At 41.2% G+C, this 18,548-nt stretch overlaps 1 protein-coding gene across 6 annotated transcripts in view; it reads right to left on the bottom strand.

Moving 5' to 3' along the window:
• FUT8 (fucosyltransferase 8) overlaps positions 1 to 14,514 on the bottom strand; it is a 325,108-nt gene extending 310,594 nt beyond the window's left edge. For 2 of the 6 annotated variants that reach the window (XM_032622332.1, XM_032622334.1), the window contains exon 1: positions 13,135 to 13,439. The gene's annotated coding sequence lies outside the window, so the exon portion shown is untranslated. Of the gene's footprint in view, positions 1 to 13,134; positions 13,579 to 14,380 lie in introns of those variants that run through there. The other 4 variants (XM_032622335.1, XM_032622331.1, XM_032622333.1 and 1 more) reach the window with 4 other exon arrangements.
• Positions 14,515 to 18,548: the final 4,034 nt, after the last annotated feature.

Genomic DNA, 18,548 nt, shown 5'->3' with positions numbered 1-18,548 from the left:
AGTGGGGGAGAACTCACAGTTCGCCTCTCCCCACAACTAGGGCACCTGCCAGACGCTGGTGGGGGACCTCAACACCCAAGGAGACGGGACAAACCCCCAAGCGACCAGGTAGGACATGGTGGGACTGAGGGGGGAGGAGAAGTGTAGGCCGGACAGGACCCGTGCCCCTGAGGGGTGGCTGGGAGGGGGGAGGGGTTCTAACACCTAGAAGGACCCTCAGCGGCTTGGAGGATCAGGGTGAGCGTGCCTATCATTTCTCCTGCCCAATCATTCCCAGGAAACCTGTGGGGCTCCCAGGCCAGGTCCTCCGCCCTCCAAGGCCCCCCTCTGGGCCACGTTGGTCCTAGAGGTGTAGGAGGGAGGCAAGGGAAGAAGAGGAGAGACAGATTAGGGAGGGGCCCTCCGGGATCGGAGGATCAGGGGAGGTGCGGACGGCATTTCCCCTGCCCACTCGGGCCCCAGGAAGCCTGCTGGGCTCTGGGGCCCTGTCCCCTCCATTCTCTGGGGCCCCCTCCGGCCTCATGGGTTCTAGGGGCATGGGTGGGAGGGAGGAAGGGGGAAGAGTAGGAGAGGCGGACAGTGGGACCCTCCAGGGCCGGGGGATCAGGGGAAGTGCTGCAGGCGTTTCTCCCACCCACTCGGCCCCAGGTAGCCTGTTGGGCTTCTAGGTCTGGTCCCCTGCCTTTTGGGACCCCTCCAGCTACATGGGTCTTAGGGGCATAGGAGGGAGGGAGGGGGGGAAGAAGAAGAGAGGCCAACGGGGGGGTGCCCTCCGGATTGGAGGATCAGGTGGAAAAACACCTAGCATTTCCCCACCCACTTGGGCCCAGTGAGCTGCTGGGGTCCTGGACCTGGTCCTCCACCCTCCAAGGCCAAAGGCACTCCTAGGCCCCTCCTGCTGCTTTGAGCCTAAGCCCCATCCCTCACAACCCCCAGAGCCTTTTCCAGCCCTGTGGGTCCTAAGCATAGGCCCCACCCACGCCTAAACCTCACCCCCGCCTAAGCCCCACGACCCACAGCCAAGGCCTTTTCGGGCTTTTTTTTTTTCTCCTCTTTTTTACTATTATGCCTCTGTTTAAAGCTTTTGCCTTGATCTTAGGGAGATGGATGCTCAGATACTCCATCTGTTCCAGGATTCGATAAGATATATTTCAACTTTGTTAATAGTTTTGTGTGTCTCACACAAAGTATTAACTGTGCAACTGTGCTGTTTAAAAAAGAAAACAGAACATTGTTTCTACTACCATCCTCAAATATTAAGTTCTGTAAATTTATTATGTGCTATACAAAGTACTACCATACTCAAGATTTTTAAAGAGTGCTTCCTTGGTCCAGGTTTTCCTGGACTGTGGATTTCATAATTTTGTAATTCTGCCACGTTCCTTCTTGAGCTAGTCCTTTTTGGATGAGTCCCAATAAATATCTCATTATGACCAAAAAAAAAAACTTCCAGTTGTTGTTTCATCTATATTTTTACTTTTTTATTCTTTCTAACATATCCGCTACTTTTCTAATCTTATTTTATTTTTTACTCTTTGTTATTGTTCTGCTCCTTTTTCTTCTTTCCTTTCTTCTTTTTTTTTCTTTCCTTGCCACCCCACACGGCTTGTGGGATCTTGGTTCATGAGCCAGGGGTCAGGCTGGAGCTCCTGTGATGGGAGCTTCGAGTCTGAAGCACTGGACTAACAGAGAACCTCAGACCCCAGGGAATAGTCATAGGAGTGAGGTCTCCCAGAGGTCCTCACCTCAGCACCAAGACCCAGTTCCACTGAACAGCCTATGAACTCCAGTGCTGGAAGCCTCAGGCCAAACAACCAGTAAGACAGGAACATAAACCCACCCACCAAAAAAAAAAAAAAAGAGACAGCAAAATAAAGGAGCAAGGTAAAAACCTACAAGACCAAATAAGTGAAGAGGAAATAGGCAATCTACCTGAAAAAGAATTCAGAGTAATGATAGTAAAGATGATCCAGAATCTCAAAAATAGAATGGAGGCACAGATTGAGAAAATACAAGAAATGTTTAACAAACATCTAGAAGAACTAAAGAACAAACAAACAGAGATGAACAGCATAGTAACAGAAATGAAAAATACACGAGAAGGAATCAATAACAGAATAACTGAGGCAGAAAACGAGTAAGTGAGCTGGAAGACAGAACGGTGGCAATAACTGCTGAGGAGCAGAATAAAGAAATAAGAATGAAAAGAATTGAAGACAATATTAGAGACCTCTGAGACAACACTAAACGCACCAACATTCAAATTATACAGGTCCAGAAAAAGAGAAACAGAAAGGATCTGAGAAAATATTTGAAGAGATTATAGTGGAAAACTTCCCCTAACATGGGAAAGGAAACAGTCACCCAAGTCCGGGAAACGCAGAGAGTCCCACACAGGATAAACCCCAGGAGAAACACACCAAGACACATATTAATCAAACTAAGAAAAATTAAGTTCAAACAAAAAATATTAAAAGCAGCAAGGGAAAAGCAAACAATAACGTAGAAAGGAATCCCCATAGGGTGATCAGCTGATTTTTCAGCAAAAACTTTGCAGGCCAGAAGTGAGTGGGAGGATATACTTAACGTGATGAAAGAGAAAAACCCACAAGCAAGATTAATATACCCAGCAAGGATCTCATTCAGATTCAACAGAGAAATCAAAAGCTTTACAGACAACCGAAAGCAAAGAGAATTCAGCACCACCAAACCAGCTTTACAGCAAATGCTAAAGGAACTTCTTTAGGCAGGAAACACAAGAGAAGAAAAAGACCCACAAAAACAAACCCAAAACAATTTTAAAAATGGTAATAAGAATATACATATCAATAATAACCTTGAATGTAAATGGATTAAATGATCCAACCAAAAGACACAGACTGGCTGAATGGATACAAAACCAAGACCCATATATGTGCTGTCTACAAGAGACCCACTTCAGACATAGGGACACATACAGAATGAAAGTGAAGGGATGGAGAACGATATTCCATGCAAATGGAAATCAAAAGAAAGCTGGAGTAGCTTTCTTTTACTCGTATCAGATAAAATAGACTTTAAAATAAAGACTGTTACAAGAGGTAAGGAAGGACACTACATAATGATCAAGGAATCAATCCAAGAAGACGTAACAATTATAAATATTTATGCACCCAACAAAGAAGTACCTCGATACATAAGGCAAATGCTGACAACCATAAAAGGGGAAATCAACAGAAACACAATAATAGTAGGGGACTTTAATACCCCACTTACACCAATGGACAGATCATCCAAACAGAAAATAAATAAGGAAACACAAGCTTTAAATGAAACAACAAACCAGATAGATTTAATATTTATAGGACATTCCACCCAAAAGTGGCAGAATACACTTTCTTCTCAAGTGCACATGGAACATTCTCCAGGATAGATCACATCTTGGGTCACAAATCAAGCCTCAGAAAATTTAAGAAAATTGAAATCATATCAAGCATCTTTTCTGAACACAATGCTATAAGACTGGAAATCAATTACAGGAAAAAAAACTGTAAAAAACACAAATACATGGAGGCTAAATAGTGCACTATTAAATAATGAAGAGATCACTGAAGAAATCAAAGAAGAAATAAAACAATACATACAAACAAATGACAATGAAAACACAATGACCCAAAACCTATGGGACACAGCAAAAGCAGTTCTAAGAGGGAAGTTTATGGCAATTCAATCTCACCTCAAGAAACAAGAAATATCTCAAATAAACAATCTAACCTTACACCTAAAGCAACTAGAGAAAGAAGAACAAAGAAAACCCAAGTCAGTAGAAGGAAAGAAATCATAAAGATCAGAGCAGAAATAAATGAAATAGAAATGAAGAAAACAATAGCAAAGATCAATAAAGCTAAAAGTTGGTTCTTTGAAAAGATAAACAAAACTGATAAACATTTAGCCACACTCATCAAGAAAAAAAGGGAGAGGACGCAAATCAATAAAATAGACATGAAAACGGAGAAATCACAAGTGACACCGCAGAAATACAAAGGATTATAAGAGACTACTACAAACAACTATATGCCAATAAAATGGACAACCACAAAGAAATGGACAAATTCTTGGAAAGGTACAATTTTCCAAGACTGAACCAGGAAGAATTGGAAAATATAAACAGACCTATCACAAGTAATGAAATTAAAACTGTAATTAAAAATCTTCCAACAAACAAAAGTCCAGGACCAAATGGCTTCACAGGCGAATTCTATCAAACATTTAGAGAAGAGCTAACACCTATCCTCACTCTTCCCAAAAAGTACAGAGGGAGGAACACTGCAAAATTCATTCTACGAAGCCACCATCACCCTGATACCAAAACCAGAAAAAGATATCACAAAAAAAGAAAATTATAGACAAGTATCACTCATGAACGTAGATGCAAAAATCCTGAACAAAATACTAGCAAACATAATCCAACAACATATTAAAAGGATCATACACCATGATCAAGTGGAATTTATCCCAGGAATGCAAGGATTCATCAGTATACACAAATCAATCAATGTGAAACACCGTATTAACAAATTAAGGAATAAAAACCATATGATCATCTCAATAGACTCAGAAAAAGCTTTTGACAAAATTCAACACACATTTATGATAAAAACTCTCCAGAAAATGGGCAGAGAGGGAACCTACCTCAACATAATAAAGGCCATATATGACAAACCCACAGGAAACATTATACTCAGTGGTGAAAAACTGAAAGCACTTCCTCTAAGATCAAGAACAAGACAAGGATGTCCACTCTCGCCACTCTTACTCAACAAAGTTTTGGAAGTCCTAGCGACAGCAATCAGAGAAGAAACAGAAATAAAAGGAATACAAATTGGAAAGAAGAAGTAAAACTGTCACTGTTTGCAGATGATATGATACTACACATAGAAAATCCTAAAGATGCCACCAGAAAACTACCAGAATTAATCAATTAATTTCCTAAGGTTGCAGGATACAAAATTAATGCACAGAAATCTCTGGCATTCCTATACACTAACAATGAAAAATCAGAAGGAGAAATTAAGGAAACAATCCCATTTATCATCACAACAAAAGAATAAAATACCTAGGAAAAAATCTACCTAAGGAGGTAAAAGACTTGTACTCAGAAAACTATAAAACACTGATGAAATGTGTTTCATCAGAAATCAAAGATGACATAAACAGATGGAGAAATATACCATGTTCTTGGACTGGAAGAATCAGTATTGTGAAAAAGACTATACTACCCAAAACAATCTACAGGTTCAATGCAATCCCCATCAAATTACCAATGGCAGTTTGTACAGATCTAGAACAAAAAATTTTATAATTTGTATGGGAACACAAAAGACCCTGAATAGCCAAAGCATTCTTGAGAAAGAAAAATGGAGCTGGAGGAATCAGGGTCCCCGACTTCAAACTATACTACAAAGCTACAGTAATCAACACATTATGGTGCTAGCACAAAAACAGAAATATAGATCAGTGGTACAGGATAGAAAGCCCAGAGGTAAATCCACGCACATATGGTCACCTAATTTATGACAAAGGAGGCAAAAACATACAGTGGAGAAAAGACAGCCCCTTCAATAAGTGGTGCTGGGAAAACTAGACAGCTACATGTAAAACAATGAAATTAGAACACTCCCTAACACCACACACAAAAATAAACTCAAAATGGATTAAAGACCTAAATGTAACACTGGACACTATAAATCTCTTAGAGGAAAAACACTCTTTGACATAAACCACTGCAAGATCTTTTTTGACCCACCTCCTAGAGTAATGGAAGTAAAAACAAAAATAAACAAATGGGACCTAATGAAACTTAAAAGCTTTTGCACAGCAAAGGAAATCATAAACAAGACAAAAAGACAACCCTCAGAATGGGAGAAAATGTTTGCAAACGAAGCTAGTCTCCAAAATATACAAACAGCTCATGCAGTTCAATATCAAAAAAACAAAAAACCCAATTAAAAAATGGGCGGAAGACCTAAATAGACATTTCTCCAAAGAAGACATACAGATGGCCAAGATGCATATGAAAAGATGCTCAACTTCACTAATTATTAGAGAAATGTAAATCAAAACCACAATGAGGTATCACCTCACACCATCATCAAACAATCTACAATCAATAAATGTTGGAGAGGGTGTGTTGGGAACCCTTTTGCATTGTTGGTGGGACTGTAAATTGATACAGCCACTATGGAGAACAGTATGGAGGTTCCTTAAAAACCTAAAAATAGAATAACCATATGACCCAGCAATCCCACTACTTGGTATATACCCTGAGAAAACCGTAATTCAAAAGGACACATGGGGGTTCCCTGGTGGTGCAGTGGTTGGGAGTCCACCTGCCGATGCAGGGGACACAGGTTCATGCCCTGGTCCGGGAGCAACCCACATGCCGCGGAGCAGCTGGGCCCATAAGCCATGGCCGCTAAGCCTGCGCATCCGGAGCCTGTGCTCCACACGGGAGAAGCCACAGCAGTGAGAGGTCCACGTACCACCAAAAGAAAAAAAAAGGACATATGCACCCCAGTGTTCACTGCAGCACTATTTACAATAGCTGGGACATGGAGACAGCTTAAATGTCCAATGATAGATGAATGGATAAAGAAGATGTGGTACATATATATACAATGGAATATTACTCAGCCATAAAAAGAAACGAAATTGGGTCATTTTAGAGATATGTATGGACTTACAGAGTCTGTCATACAGAGTGAAGTAAGTCAGAAAGAGAAAAACAAATATCACATATTAACGCATATACGTGGAATCTAGAAAAATGGTACAGATGAACCTATTTGTAGGGCAGGAATAGAGACGTAGAGAACGGACGTGTGGACACAGGGTGGGCAAGGGGAAGGTGGGATGAACTGGGAAATTAGGTTTGACATAAATACACTACCATGTGTAAAACAGATAGCTAGTGGGAACCTGCTTGTATAGCACAGGGAGCTCAGCTCAGTGCTCTGTGATGACCTAGATGGGTGGGATGGGGGGGATGGGAAGGAGGTTCAAGATGGAGGGGATATAGGTATACAAATAGCTGATTCACTTCATTGTACAACAGAAACTAACACAACATTGTAAAGCAATTTTACTCCAACAATATATATATACACACACACATATACAATAAATAAATAAGGAAGAAAAATCTGAAACTTATAAAAAGAAAACAAAATATTTAGCCTGGCTCAACTCTAATTTTAAAGAACAGATTTTCTCAAAATTACAATCTTTTGCCATTTGGTAACTGACTGAATTAAGTAGTTATTCACAAAACTCAAGACACACAAAAAATAACAATCTCTAGTGAATACATCTCTTTCAGGTATAAGTACAATTCCATGTGTTAAAGAAATCGAATCAGTCAGATCTCTAATGATTAGGGCCCTAATTATCAAACATACACTTTCTCCTTATGAACTTTCCACAATAACTGGCTTAAATCTGCTAAAACTACTGCCATGAATGGAGAACACTGCTGTCCATTTTAGTTTCAGAGCTGGTTCTCTTCAATGGACACAGGTTTTTATTGTTTGGGGCCGTTTTTGTTTTTTTTTTACATTATATTATTGCAATGAGGGACACGAAGAAGGTGAAGAGATATTCTAAAAACAATTCCTTGTATTCAGAAACTCCATAGATGAAGACAGAAATAGCAGAGGAGGCATGAGACTGCATTCCAAGAAACTGGAAGAAGGGATTACCATATACTAACAGTAGGCAGAACAATAATGTGACTGATACAGGACCCTTAACAATGAACCAACATCTCCCATACCCCTTTTTATACAGTTACAAAATCATTTTTAATAAATAATATTGAACCCCACATCAACTGAACTTCAAGTCTCTTGCCTACTGCTGCAAAAGAAAATGAAATCATTATAATAAACTTATTGTAACATAAAAGGTAATGTTGTACTAGGAAATGTTCTATGAACTCTAAGGAAACAAAAACCCTACAAAGATGGTAAACTCCCACATTTTCCACCACTGTTGGGAGAGGAAAGACAACAAACAGGGAGAAGGAAGTGGATGGAGAGGAAAAAACTGAAGAAATCTCCCTCAACTCCAAATAAGGCAGGCTCATCAACCAGTACACCCCCTCTCTCAACCCCCCTCCCTTCACTGACTGTCCCAAAGCTACAAACTATATTTTTCCACCTTTACTACTTTATCAAGATATTACAACAAATTATATTTTAAAAATTATACAAGTGATTTTAGAAACTAGATTATGGAATGTTAGTATGCTTTACAGTTTGATGGTTTGTAAATATTATTTTTTACTACAGGCAAATTTACTCTGGCTCTAGGTATTAATGGCATTTATCTCATCTAAGGGATATAATGTAAATAACCAGCCATAAGTTAGTATAAATTTAAAACTCATTCATGGTTCATTAACAGTCTTAAATGAATATTTACAGACACAAAACAGGTTCATTTTAGTTGTATATTTGAGGTAAATCAAATATAACAATCTCCCATTTTCACTTTACTTTTGTTCATTTATAATCAGAAAGTTACAGCATTTAAAGTTCATATCATGTAATGCTTCTCATAACTCAGATTGTAAAATAAACATGACCTTAATTTCCCATTTACATCTACATCTAAGATTAGTATCAACACTTTATTTATTTTGTAATGTGAACTTTATTTACACTAACCAGTCATAGAGACTGTGACAAGTAGAAATGCTAAGTCTAATCTTCTTAACATAAATGTTAGGTCACGTTTACTCAGTTTATCCCTGAATCAGTTTAATTAAAAAAAAAACCCAAGTTCTAAGATATAACAAATATAGGGAGCATTTCAGTAGTGATCTTCAAAGTTTTATTCCAGTGCTTTAATGAAGAGGTTATATTACAGACCAGTGCAAAAGAGAACGACAGCAAAGGCAAGTCTGAACTACATCTGTACCAGCCTTATATTGATATAATTCGTCAATTTTTTTAAAAACTTAAAATTCAAAACACATTTCCCCTTTGCATGTCATTTTCTCACACAAAAACTATCACAAAAGATATTTTTAAAAAGTAGTAAATCAGTGTGGTATTGGGTTTTAGCAAATAAAGTCTATTTTTTTAAAAAAGTAAATGAAATTAACCTTATAGCTCTACTTTCTGTAAGGAGTAAGAATAACTCTTACATTGAAATACATGGCATAAACCCCTTGGGCCCTTATGTGCTCTTCCTCCATTAATAGGAAAATCTACAGTATTGTATAGTCTAAGCTATATGTTTAGAATATTGTACAGATTGATATAAAGTCATTTAATCAAGGAAGAAAAAGCTATGCCAAGTGAATGATATGATTCATTTTATTGGTTTGAATTCCTAATTACTCCAAGGAGAAAACTGTGGGATGATGGAGGGTGGCTGGAGAAGGGGAGATGTAGGCAGGAGAGTAGAATGCAGAGAGAAAGGAAGGTTGAGACTTGAGACTGATCTGTTTATATATATATATATATATATATATATATATATATACACACACACACACATATATATATATATACACATATATATACATATATATATATATCTTAAATGCATACACATCCCCATATAACATTCTTCTGTTCGGAATTTTAAAAGGGTTTTGTTTTTAAATCAGTTGTAAACATCTCTTACTTTTAAACATGTTTTTCTCATTATAACAAACTACAATTTAATAACAATTCAAACTGCAAAACCATATACTATTTGGTACAGAAATATAAGCCAGAGAATCATCAAGAGGAGAAACAAGGGAAATCTTGTAGCAGTCCTCTAAATCCTACACCTACTATACTACAGTTGACTGCAGAAGACTGGAAGTTGATGTTTCATCTGAAAAGTACCAATAGGACCAGTACTGAAGCAGAGTAGAAAATTACTATAAAAGCAATACTTCTGGTTTCAGAGTTGTTTAGAATCTTAATTTTGTTTTATTTTTAAGTAAAGAAACTTACTTACATGTTTATTTTTATATTTACTCTTATGATTATGAAATGAAAACTCTTTTGCTTTTATAAATGTGCTATAATATGAAATGGGTGCGTTCACCATTTAATTAAACCAAGAGATTTACTAAATTCACTTTATAGTAAATCAAAAATAATCATTAAAGAAATGAAAAAAGATATAAAAATATTCTAGAATGTCTTATAAAACTGATTAATTTACAGCATTAACCCCTTAAATATAGTAAACACCTTACTATTCTGTATCTTACAGATATTTTATTTTTTTTCAAAGAATCTATTTTTTATTTTAGCAGCATTGAATTTCTATTTACACAATGAAGAGCAATGGAGGACAACCAACCAAACCACTACCCTCAGAAAACTAAATATTCTATTGATTTTAATATACACACTATCAATTCTACCCTTGAATTTGAAGAATATGTGAACTGTGAGAAGTAAAATCAAAACCTAACTGATTACGGTTCAGAAACCTAAATAAAGTGCCATAGATCAAAAAATAACTGCTTCATATTCAAAGGCACAAGTTCAACTTCACAGATCGTCTGGACTCACTGCATTATACTGCAGGAGAGAGAGGTTAAGAAGTGACCTTGGGATCCTGCTCTCCAGATGTCTGAGGGACCCATTTCTTTATTAAAAGTATCTCTACTTTTGATAAATACCTAGCTTACTACACACCTGATGTCTTTGCTCTTATAAGACTCTACTTGAAGCTCTTTTGAAATTTTAGGACTGTAGATATTATAAAGAAAAAATTTAAGAAGATGCAACGTGCACAAAGGGTCAACATATACACTCCTTCCTTTCTGATGCAATGCACAAGAAGGTTAAGAAACTACTATTATACACCCTTAAGTTTAGGGACATATTTTCAGAGATTTTAAATCAGAAATTCAATAAACGTTACGCATTTACTTCCCATTATTTCAGATCATGAAAGAAATTTTTAACTAATTTGTAATATACTATATATATATATATATATATATATATATATATACTCCACAAATAACGATCTACAGACATACATCCATATAAGAATTCCCTTATTCTTTTAACTAAAAATTAAGTTTATGTTTCTTCTGGTCATAAAAATCCAGTTTGGGATGTTTTAAAAGTTCAAACATATACTAAGCCATGCTTTGCTTTGGCACTAGCTCCCCCTCCAGACCAACCTACTGATATAACTGCACTTAAAACAACAAACAAGTAAGAAACACAAGTTTTTCCAAGCCACTAGCAATTTCAAAATTCACCACTTTTAAAGACACTCCAGTTCCTTAAAATAACTAGTTAAAATTTATAACCAAATGCTGCAGAATGTAATCAGAGGTACTGTTTTTTCAATTCCATATGTCTCAAATAAAACTGACTTGTAGGGAAACAACTTCAAGTGACTATTTCAATTTAAGAACTTCCTAAAGTACAATCTATACGATGCTATATTTTATGGAAATTATTTTGATCACTAGCCTAATAAACCACAACATACTCTTCATGTTAACTCACTACTTGATCAAAGACACATTTTGCATGTTTCTGCAATCTATGCAACTTTCATTCCAGCTGTTCAGCAATTCAAGAATTCTCAGTTTATAAAGCAGGAAAAGAAAATTCATGCCTCCAAACCATCCTTCTATGTTCCTTAAATCCTATTCATTTCTAACTCCCCGCATTTTTACATATTAAGCTGTAAAATCATAATTTCAAATGTTTGAATTCCCACCCTATCCCTACTATTGTAGTAGTTATAAATCAAGTAATTAAGACTTTCTATATACACTTTATGATATATTTCACAAGGCTAGCAATGTATGCAGCCTTATTATACGGCATAGGATTTTAGGTTAATTTTAAGTTATTTTGAAGAAGAGAGAATACAGCTTATACTTCAGTATAACTCTATAGTGCTGCAAATTTCTCTTCTAAAATGTTTCCTATATGATGCACCCTTTAAAAGAAGTATGCATAAAGACAAAATTTAATCAAAAAAATAAATATGCACTTAACCCCAAGAATAACAGGGGGAAAAGAAACTATAATTAAACCTTGCCTGCAGTTTCTAAAGAGAGCCAAGCCAAAGTTCAATCAGTTACTTGTGATGAGTTTAATTGTAAACTGATAGAAAACTTTTGTCGAAATTTGGTCTGCGTTCCCTTGAGGTTTGTGGTTTCTTTAGGAGGTTCTGGCTTTCCCAGGTCCACTTTCTTTAGTTGGCTTAAGTCAACTGTAAATTAATTCAAACATGGGAAGAAGAAACAACACCCCTCCCTGCCTCTATCCAAGGCCTGAATCAAAAGTAATATACAGCAAAACGCTAAAGCTCACCAGGGATAAATTTTAACCATGACGCTGCCATTTAACTTAAGAAATACACTGCATCTCGGACGTTCTGTGGGACTGAGGATTGCAAACCCCACTGTGAGTGAAAAACAGGTGCTGCACACGACAGCCCACTCACTCTTGCAGGGCAAACCTTTAACTAATAAATAGGGACTCACTTAACCTTCCCAAATAAGTTTGGATACTCTAAAGCCGCAAACTCATCATTTCCACATCAAACGGGGGTGCAGCGGCACTCACACCGTGCACTGCCCTGGCACTGGCCCCTCGCCGGGAGCGGATCTTTGCACGGGTCCACTCCCCGATTTCCAGCCGGAGAACCACTCACGAAAGCCCCTAACGCACAGGAATGCTCTTCCCCACTGTCTGTAACAACATGGAGCGAGTTGCTGGCGAAAGGGTAGGTAGGTGTATTGGAGAGAAGAGGGACACCTCCCACCCCCGCCCCCATCCCTTCTCCTCTCCTCGGCTTCGGCCCCTTCCCTAACCAAGGATGCGCGACGCCGGAGGCAGCCGCCGCGCCGCTCGGCGCCCCTAGTCCCCTGCCCGCGCCCCCCGGGCAGCGCAAAGGCACCCACCAGAGGGTCCCGGGGGCTCCCTCCCCACTTTCCCCGGAGCCGATGGATAAGCAGCAGCAGTGGCAGCAACAGGCCCGGGGGTTGCCTGGGGAAAAAGAGCAGCGACGGCCGTCAGGCACCTCCCCAGAGCCTCCTGAGATCCCGCGCTTGCCCAGCCCCAGACCCCAAGACGTGCGGGGCCCGGCTCCCAAACGCCCCCTTACCCGAGGCGGGAGCAGAGGCGGTCTCCGCAGTTCCCCAGTCGCCGCCGCCGCCGCTACAGCCCTCAGCCGCAGCTGCCCCGCGTTGGGGTAGTGGGAGGGGTGGCTGGATGGAGGATGCTATTCCCTACTGAAGGGAGAGGAAGAAACGGAAACAGGAACCGCCGCCGCCGCCGCCGCCGCCGCTGCTTAACGGAGCCTCAGGCGCCACTGACTGAGGGAGAGCGCGAGGCGGCGCGAGCCAAGCAGTCGCTGACAGCGCGAGACCGAGCGTGAGCCGGGTCCCGGGCGCGCGACCCCGAGCAACGCCGGCCCCATTCCGCAAGGAGAGGAAGGGGACGGGTCGGCCGGGGGCTGGGAGGGGGCGGCGGCGGGCGGGGGCCTGGAGCAGAGGCAAACCGGCTACTCCGGTTGCCGGAGATAACACGCGCACGCGCCGGAGCTGCTCTGACAACGAGCGCAGGCGGGGAAACCTCGGCTAGCGCAAGCGTGCGCGCGCGAATGGGGGCGCGCGCCCCTCAGCGTTCCAGGCTTCTAGGAGAAGGCGCGCATGCGCTGGCCGCTGCCACCTACGGGGACCCCGGCATGTGCCAGGGCTTCTCCCTGCCCCCTTCTCGCCGCACCCGTTGATAACGTAGTCGCAGCATCCACCGCCCGGCTGAGTTGCGGGCTACAGCGGGAGCCGGAGACTTCCAGCAGGGCAGCAGCTGTGCGCGCGGGCGCCGGCTCCGACACGAGCGTAGGCCGCCCTCTACCGCCTGAAGGCCGGAGGCTAAAGGGGGCGCGAGTGGAGCCGGGCTCTCCACTCCAGGGAGCGCCACCTCCGGGGAATGCCCGCCGGGAAACGGACTGGCCCGTGCCAGTTCAGCCCGCGGCCCTAAGGAGCACTGGTATTGGAGATCTGGAGCAGGCTCCTTGCTAGTTGCTACTTTTCAGGAGTGATCGCTGCTGCTCAGCCCCTGCAGCCCAGGTCTGGCCGCTCCGCTGCAGCTTGCAGCACGATCGTAGAATGGCATCGTAGCCACATGCGACTAGCGAAGCCCTGTTTTATCTTGTGAGAGCTGGTCTTCCACATTCACCCCGACAGAAAGACCCACCCCCCCACCGCCGCCACGAGGGCCCGAGTTCGGTGCCTGGCCTCTCCCCCGACCCACGGCTGCAACAGCCCCTCCGAAGCGGAAGTTTATTCAGTACGGGAAGGAGAACATGGGGCGGGGGGGAGGGGGCTTTTCCCTAGGATGCTTCCTACCGCTCGGACTCGGGAAATTCCTGGCGCCCGCGATGCAGAGCAGTGGGCCGAAGAGCTAGACCAGTCAAGCCCAGACGGCGAGCTGAGCCGGAGGACCTGATCGCGCAGCCCAGGCACACAAAGTAGTCGCGGGCCGAGGGGAGTGCCATGGCGGCCAATCAGAGACGCGAGCCGCGTGAGTGGAGTGCGAGCCGGCCAATCAGAGGGTGGGAGGATGAGCTTCCCGTACCGAACTCTTCCCTGTAGCCTGCGGACCCAGATCCCAAGCCTGGGGTGCAATACCTTGGGAAAGGAAATGGTGCCCTAAAGACAAAAAAATTATTTCTCTAGACTTGGGTGTTTTTAAGTAAATGCCTTAGGTACTTATCCCAGAGCAAAGAGAGGCGGCCTTTTACATGCCGAGTATGAACGGATCACAGAAAAGAGACTTAAGAGGCAGTGGTCTGCCAAGATTGCAATCTGCCTGAAAACACTAATAAATTTACATTTACTGACACCTTTTTATAGGCCAGAAACTGTATTACAGAAATACAAATAAGATGCTGCTGATTCAAAGAAGAAAAAAGTTCCTGTCCTCAAGAAGTTCAGTTTCCTCTGAAAGAGGTTTGCTGTACCTTATGACTGGTATTTATCCTCAGACCTTTAAACAAAAAGCTGTCAGCGAAGTGGTAGTTTCCAATCATTTTATGATTGTTATCTCCCTGTAAGAAGAGAAATTTGAGAGAAAAGTGGACTGACTTAGCTAAGGTCACACAAAAATATACTGGCAGAGCCAGAATGATACTCTAGCTCAGAGTTTAGACACCATCATTCAACCATCATTTATCTAACCCATGGGTGCTATCCTCCACTGAAGAGGTTTCTGCTCTAAGCTTATAAATTGAGCAAAATTCTGCTATAAGAGCCACATACTTTAGTTGTTGGAAATTATCAGAAGTTTTAGGTTTATGCCATAGTAAGATAGATTAAAGCCAAAGTCTTATCAGTCAAACTCTAGGTAATTTTTAGAAGTCAGAGATGAGGTGGATATTTACTTTTTAATTTAAACAGCACTTAAAAAAAATATTTTAGCAAGCATATTTAAAGCTTACCTTGTATAATATTTTAAGATCTCCAACTTCAAAGCTTTAATTTATATTTGCCTCAAAACATCTGGGTTTTTTAATCTGGGCTTCATTTTTCCTTTCCAAAAACCTAGGCATCGAAATATTTATATTCTCTACCTCCTTCTGCTAAAAAAAAAATAAAAAATTCTGTCCAAGGAATGTTCATCTAGGATTTAGTGCACTTTAATAGGGTGGCATAATATATATTGAAACACCAAATAACTTTGGTGTCTCTAAAATATACTCAAAAACTAGTTCTTCAGCAATTCGGATTGTGTTCTGTTGAGTCAGTGTTCGTCACAGCCTCTGACAGAACACTGTTATCAAAGCCCTTTCCAGGACATGCCCAGCATTTAGATGCCACCTCAGAACTGGAAGTATCAGTTAAACAACTGATTTGTGAGAACCAATCTTTACACATTGAGGTCCAGGCCAATAATGAATTTCCATAGAATTCCCAACAATTCCAGTTTTTAAAAAACACATTTCTTGGGGCTTCCCTGATGGTGCAGTGGTTGAGAGTCCACCTGGCGATGCAGGGGACGTGGGTTCGTGCCCCGGTCTGGGAAGATCCCACATGCCGCGGAGCGGCTGGGCCAGTGAGCCATGGCCGCTGAGCCTGCGCGTCTGGAGCCTGTGCTCCGCGACGGGAGAGGCCACAACAATGAGAGGCCCGCGTACCGAAAAAAGAAAAAACATTTCTTTTACTCTCACAAGAGAGATAATTACTGAAACTCTGCCTTCTTCTTGCTAGGTTAAATTTCTGACAGAGAAAATATCCCCAAAAGATTCTAAACATCTCTGGCCACCAGAAGACATCTCTGTCAAAGGCTGTTTTCTCCATAAGCTCCAGCCTCCCCCTCTGCTTCTAGGCCCTCTAGCTCTTCTTACCCCAGCTGCCTGCCTCTGCCTCTCATCATCCCTAGTTTCTTATATTTGCCTGAGCAAGTAGAATTGCTCCACCACTTCCTCCATGGCTCCCTCACCAACTAGGTTTTACGCCTATCTCTGCTTATCTGAAAACTTACAGGCAAGTTCTGCTCAACAAAACATTGTACAGAACATTCTTCATGACATGTTGTACTGAGAACTAATAGAACCTTGTCCATACATTTTATTCTTTTTCATAAGCCTGCGTGAAATTCTTAGTTATCAACTAGAGCTGTGGAGTCTTGTGGATGGGGTGAGGAGGAATTAACCATTAGACAATGGAAAAGATCAAAATGAAAGTTAGTGAGTACATGAGTGGCCATTTTATTGAGAGATTAGCTAGATCAAAGTTAATGAACTTGAATACTATCACATTTCCAAAATTTTGAACATTCATGTAGGAACTAGTTTGAAATTGACTACCATTTCATTAATGACTATAATAAAAATAATAGATGAGGTGTAATATTGCTGAGTGCCAGGCCCCATAATAAGCTCTTTACCTCCGTTATTTAATTCTCAAATCAACCCTTTGAGGTGGGCCCCTTATTACAATGGTTGGGGGGATCAGAGAGAAAGGTTGAAGAGGCTCTCAGGAGGTTCTGCAGCAGCTACTTACCAAATAGTTTAGAAAATTCTCCATCTCTGTCATTGTGGACCAACTGAATATCAGCCCTAGAAACATTTTTTTTTTTGGCTGCATTGGGTCATCGTTGCTGCACACGGGCTTTTCTCTGGTTGTGGCGAGCGGGGGCTACTCTTTGTTGTGGTGCGCGGGCTTCTCATTGTGGTGGCTTCTCTTGTTGGGAACACGGGCTCTAGGCGCACAGGCTTCAGTAGTTGTGGCACACAGGCTCAGTAGTTGTGGCTCGCGGACTCTAGAGCACAGGCTCAGTAGTCGTGGCACACGGGCTTAGTTGCTCCGCGGCATGTGGGATCTTCCCGGAGCAGGGTTCAAACCCATGTCCCCTGCATTGGCAGGTGGATTCTTAACCACTGCACCACCAGGGAAGCCCGCCCTAGAAACATTCTTGATAAATTTTAATTGCTCTTGTTTTCTAATTGTTGCTCTATCTACGTTTTACTTAGAGGATTCCTTTTTGCAGCAAATCATCCAAAGGACAGCATTGTTATTACTACAGGCAAGAAGGTGTGACCTTGAGATAATCATTTTACCAATTTCGGCCTTAGTTTTCTCATCTGCAAAATAAAAGGGTTGGACTAGATAAACTTTAGTTGTTTGCCAGTTCTAAAACAATAAACCTAGCTAGTTTGACACACCATTGGCACTAACTACAACAATGAAATATGGAAAAACAGCCCATACTTTCAAATCCAATAAATATTTTAAGTCACTTTTGAGCCAACTCCTTAAATAGAAACTCTGTCTAACTACACCTACTCGTTAAAGAGCCAAAGCCAGTCTTTCCAATCAGAAGGTTAAATAAAGTGACTGATGTAAAGACTGATGAAACTGGCCAAACTATCCCTCCTTGTGACTTGCCTGCATGGCTGAAATTACTGTCTTCTCCATTAGGATAAAGTATCAGATAGTTCACACTGTTGATTTCTTATTCAATATCTACTCCTGTTCCTTCCTTATTGAGTTCCTTGTTTTTATTTTTATTTGTTTGTTTTTTAGGTAACCATCCAACCTCCGGCTACAGAAGGGCAACTCAATTAGTCTGAGTCAATCAGTAAATGAATTCCCTTGTATGGTAGAGACTCGTAAGGCTTACCCTGTCTTTCCAGGCACGTACAGAGATTACATCCCTGCCACCCACCCCAACACTTGTAGTTCGGTGGACCATGTGACTAGTTATAGTCACTAGTCTATAATGGGTTGTGGATAAAGGTGATATGTGTCACTTCCAGATAAAACACCTAATTGCAAGTATAAGTCCATCTAGTGTTACTCTTCCCCAGTCTCAAGACCAGTATTGTTGAAGATGATACAGCCTTTGTCAACCTAGGTCCCCAAGAAAGAACAATGTGGAACAGCCCACCTCCCACCCTTATCAAGTCAGAATGGATATATAGTTTGAGTAAAAACTATACCTTTGTTGTTTAAGCTACTGAGATTTGGGGGTTTTTTTGTTTTTATTGCTGTGTGACCTAGAATCTAAGTTATG

Source organism: Phocoena sinus, chromosome 2, assembly GCF_008692025.1.
Source record: "Phocoena sinus isolate mPhoSin1 chromosome 2, mPhoSin1.pri, whole genome shotgun sequence".
Classification (NCBI taxonomy): domain Eukaryota; kingdom Metazoa; phylum Chordata; class Mammalia; order Artiodactyla; family Phocoenidae; genus Phocoena; species Phocoena sinus.
This window is presented reverse-complemented; position numbering and strand designations above follow the sequence as displayed.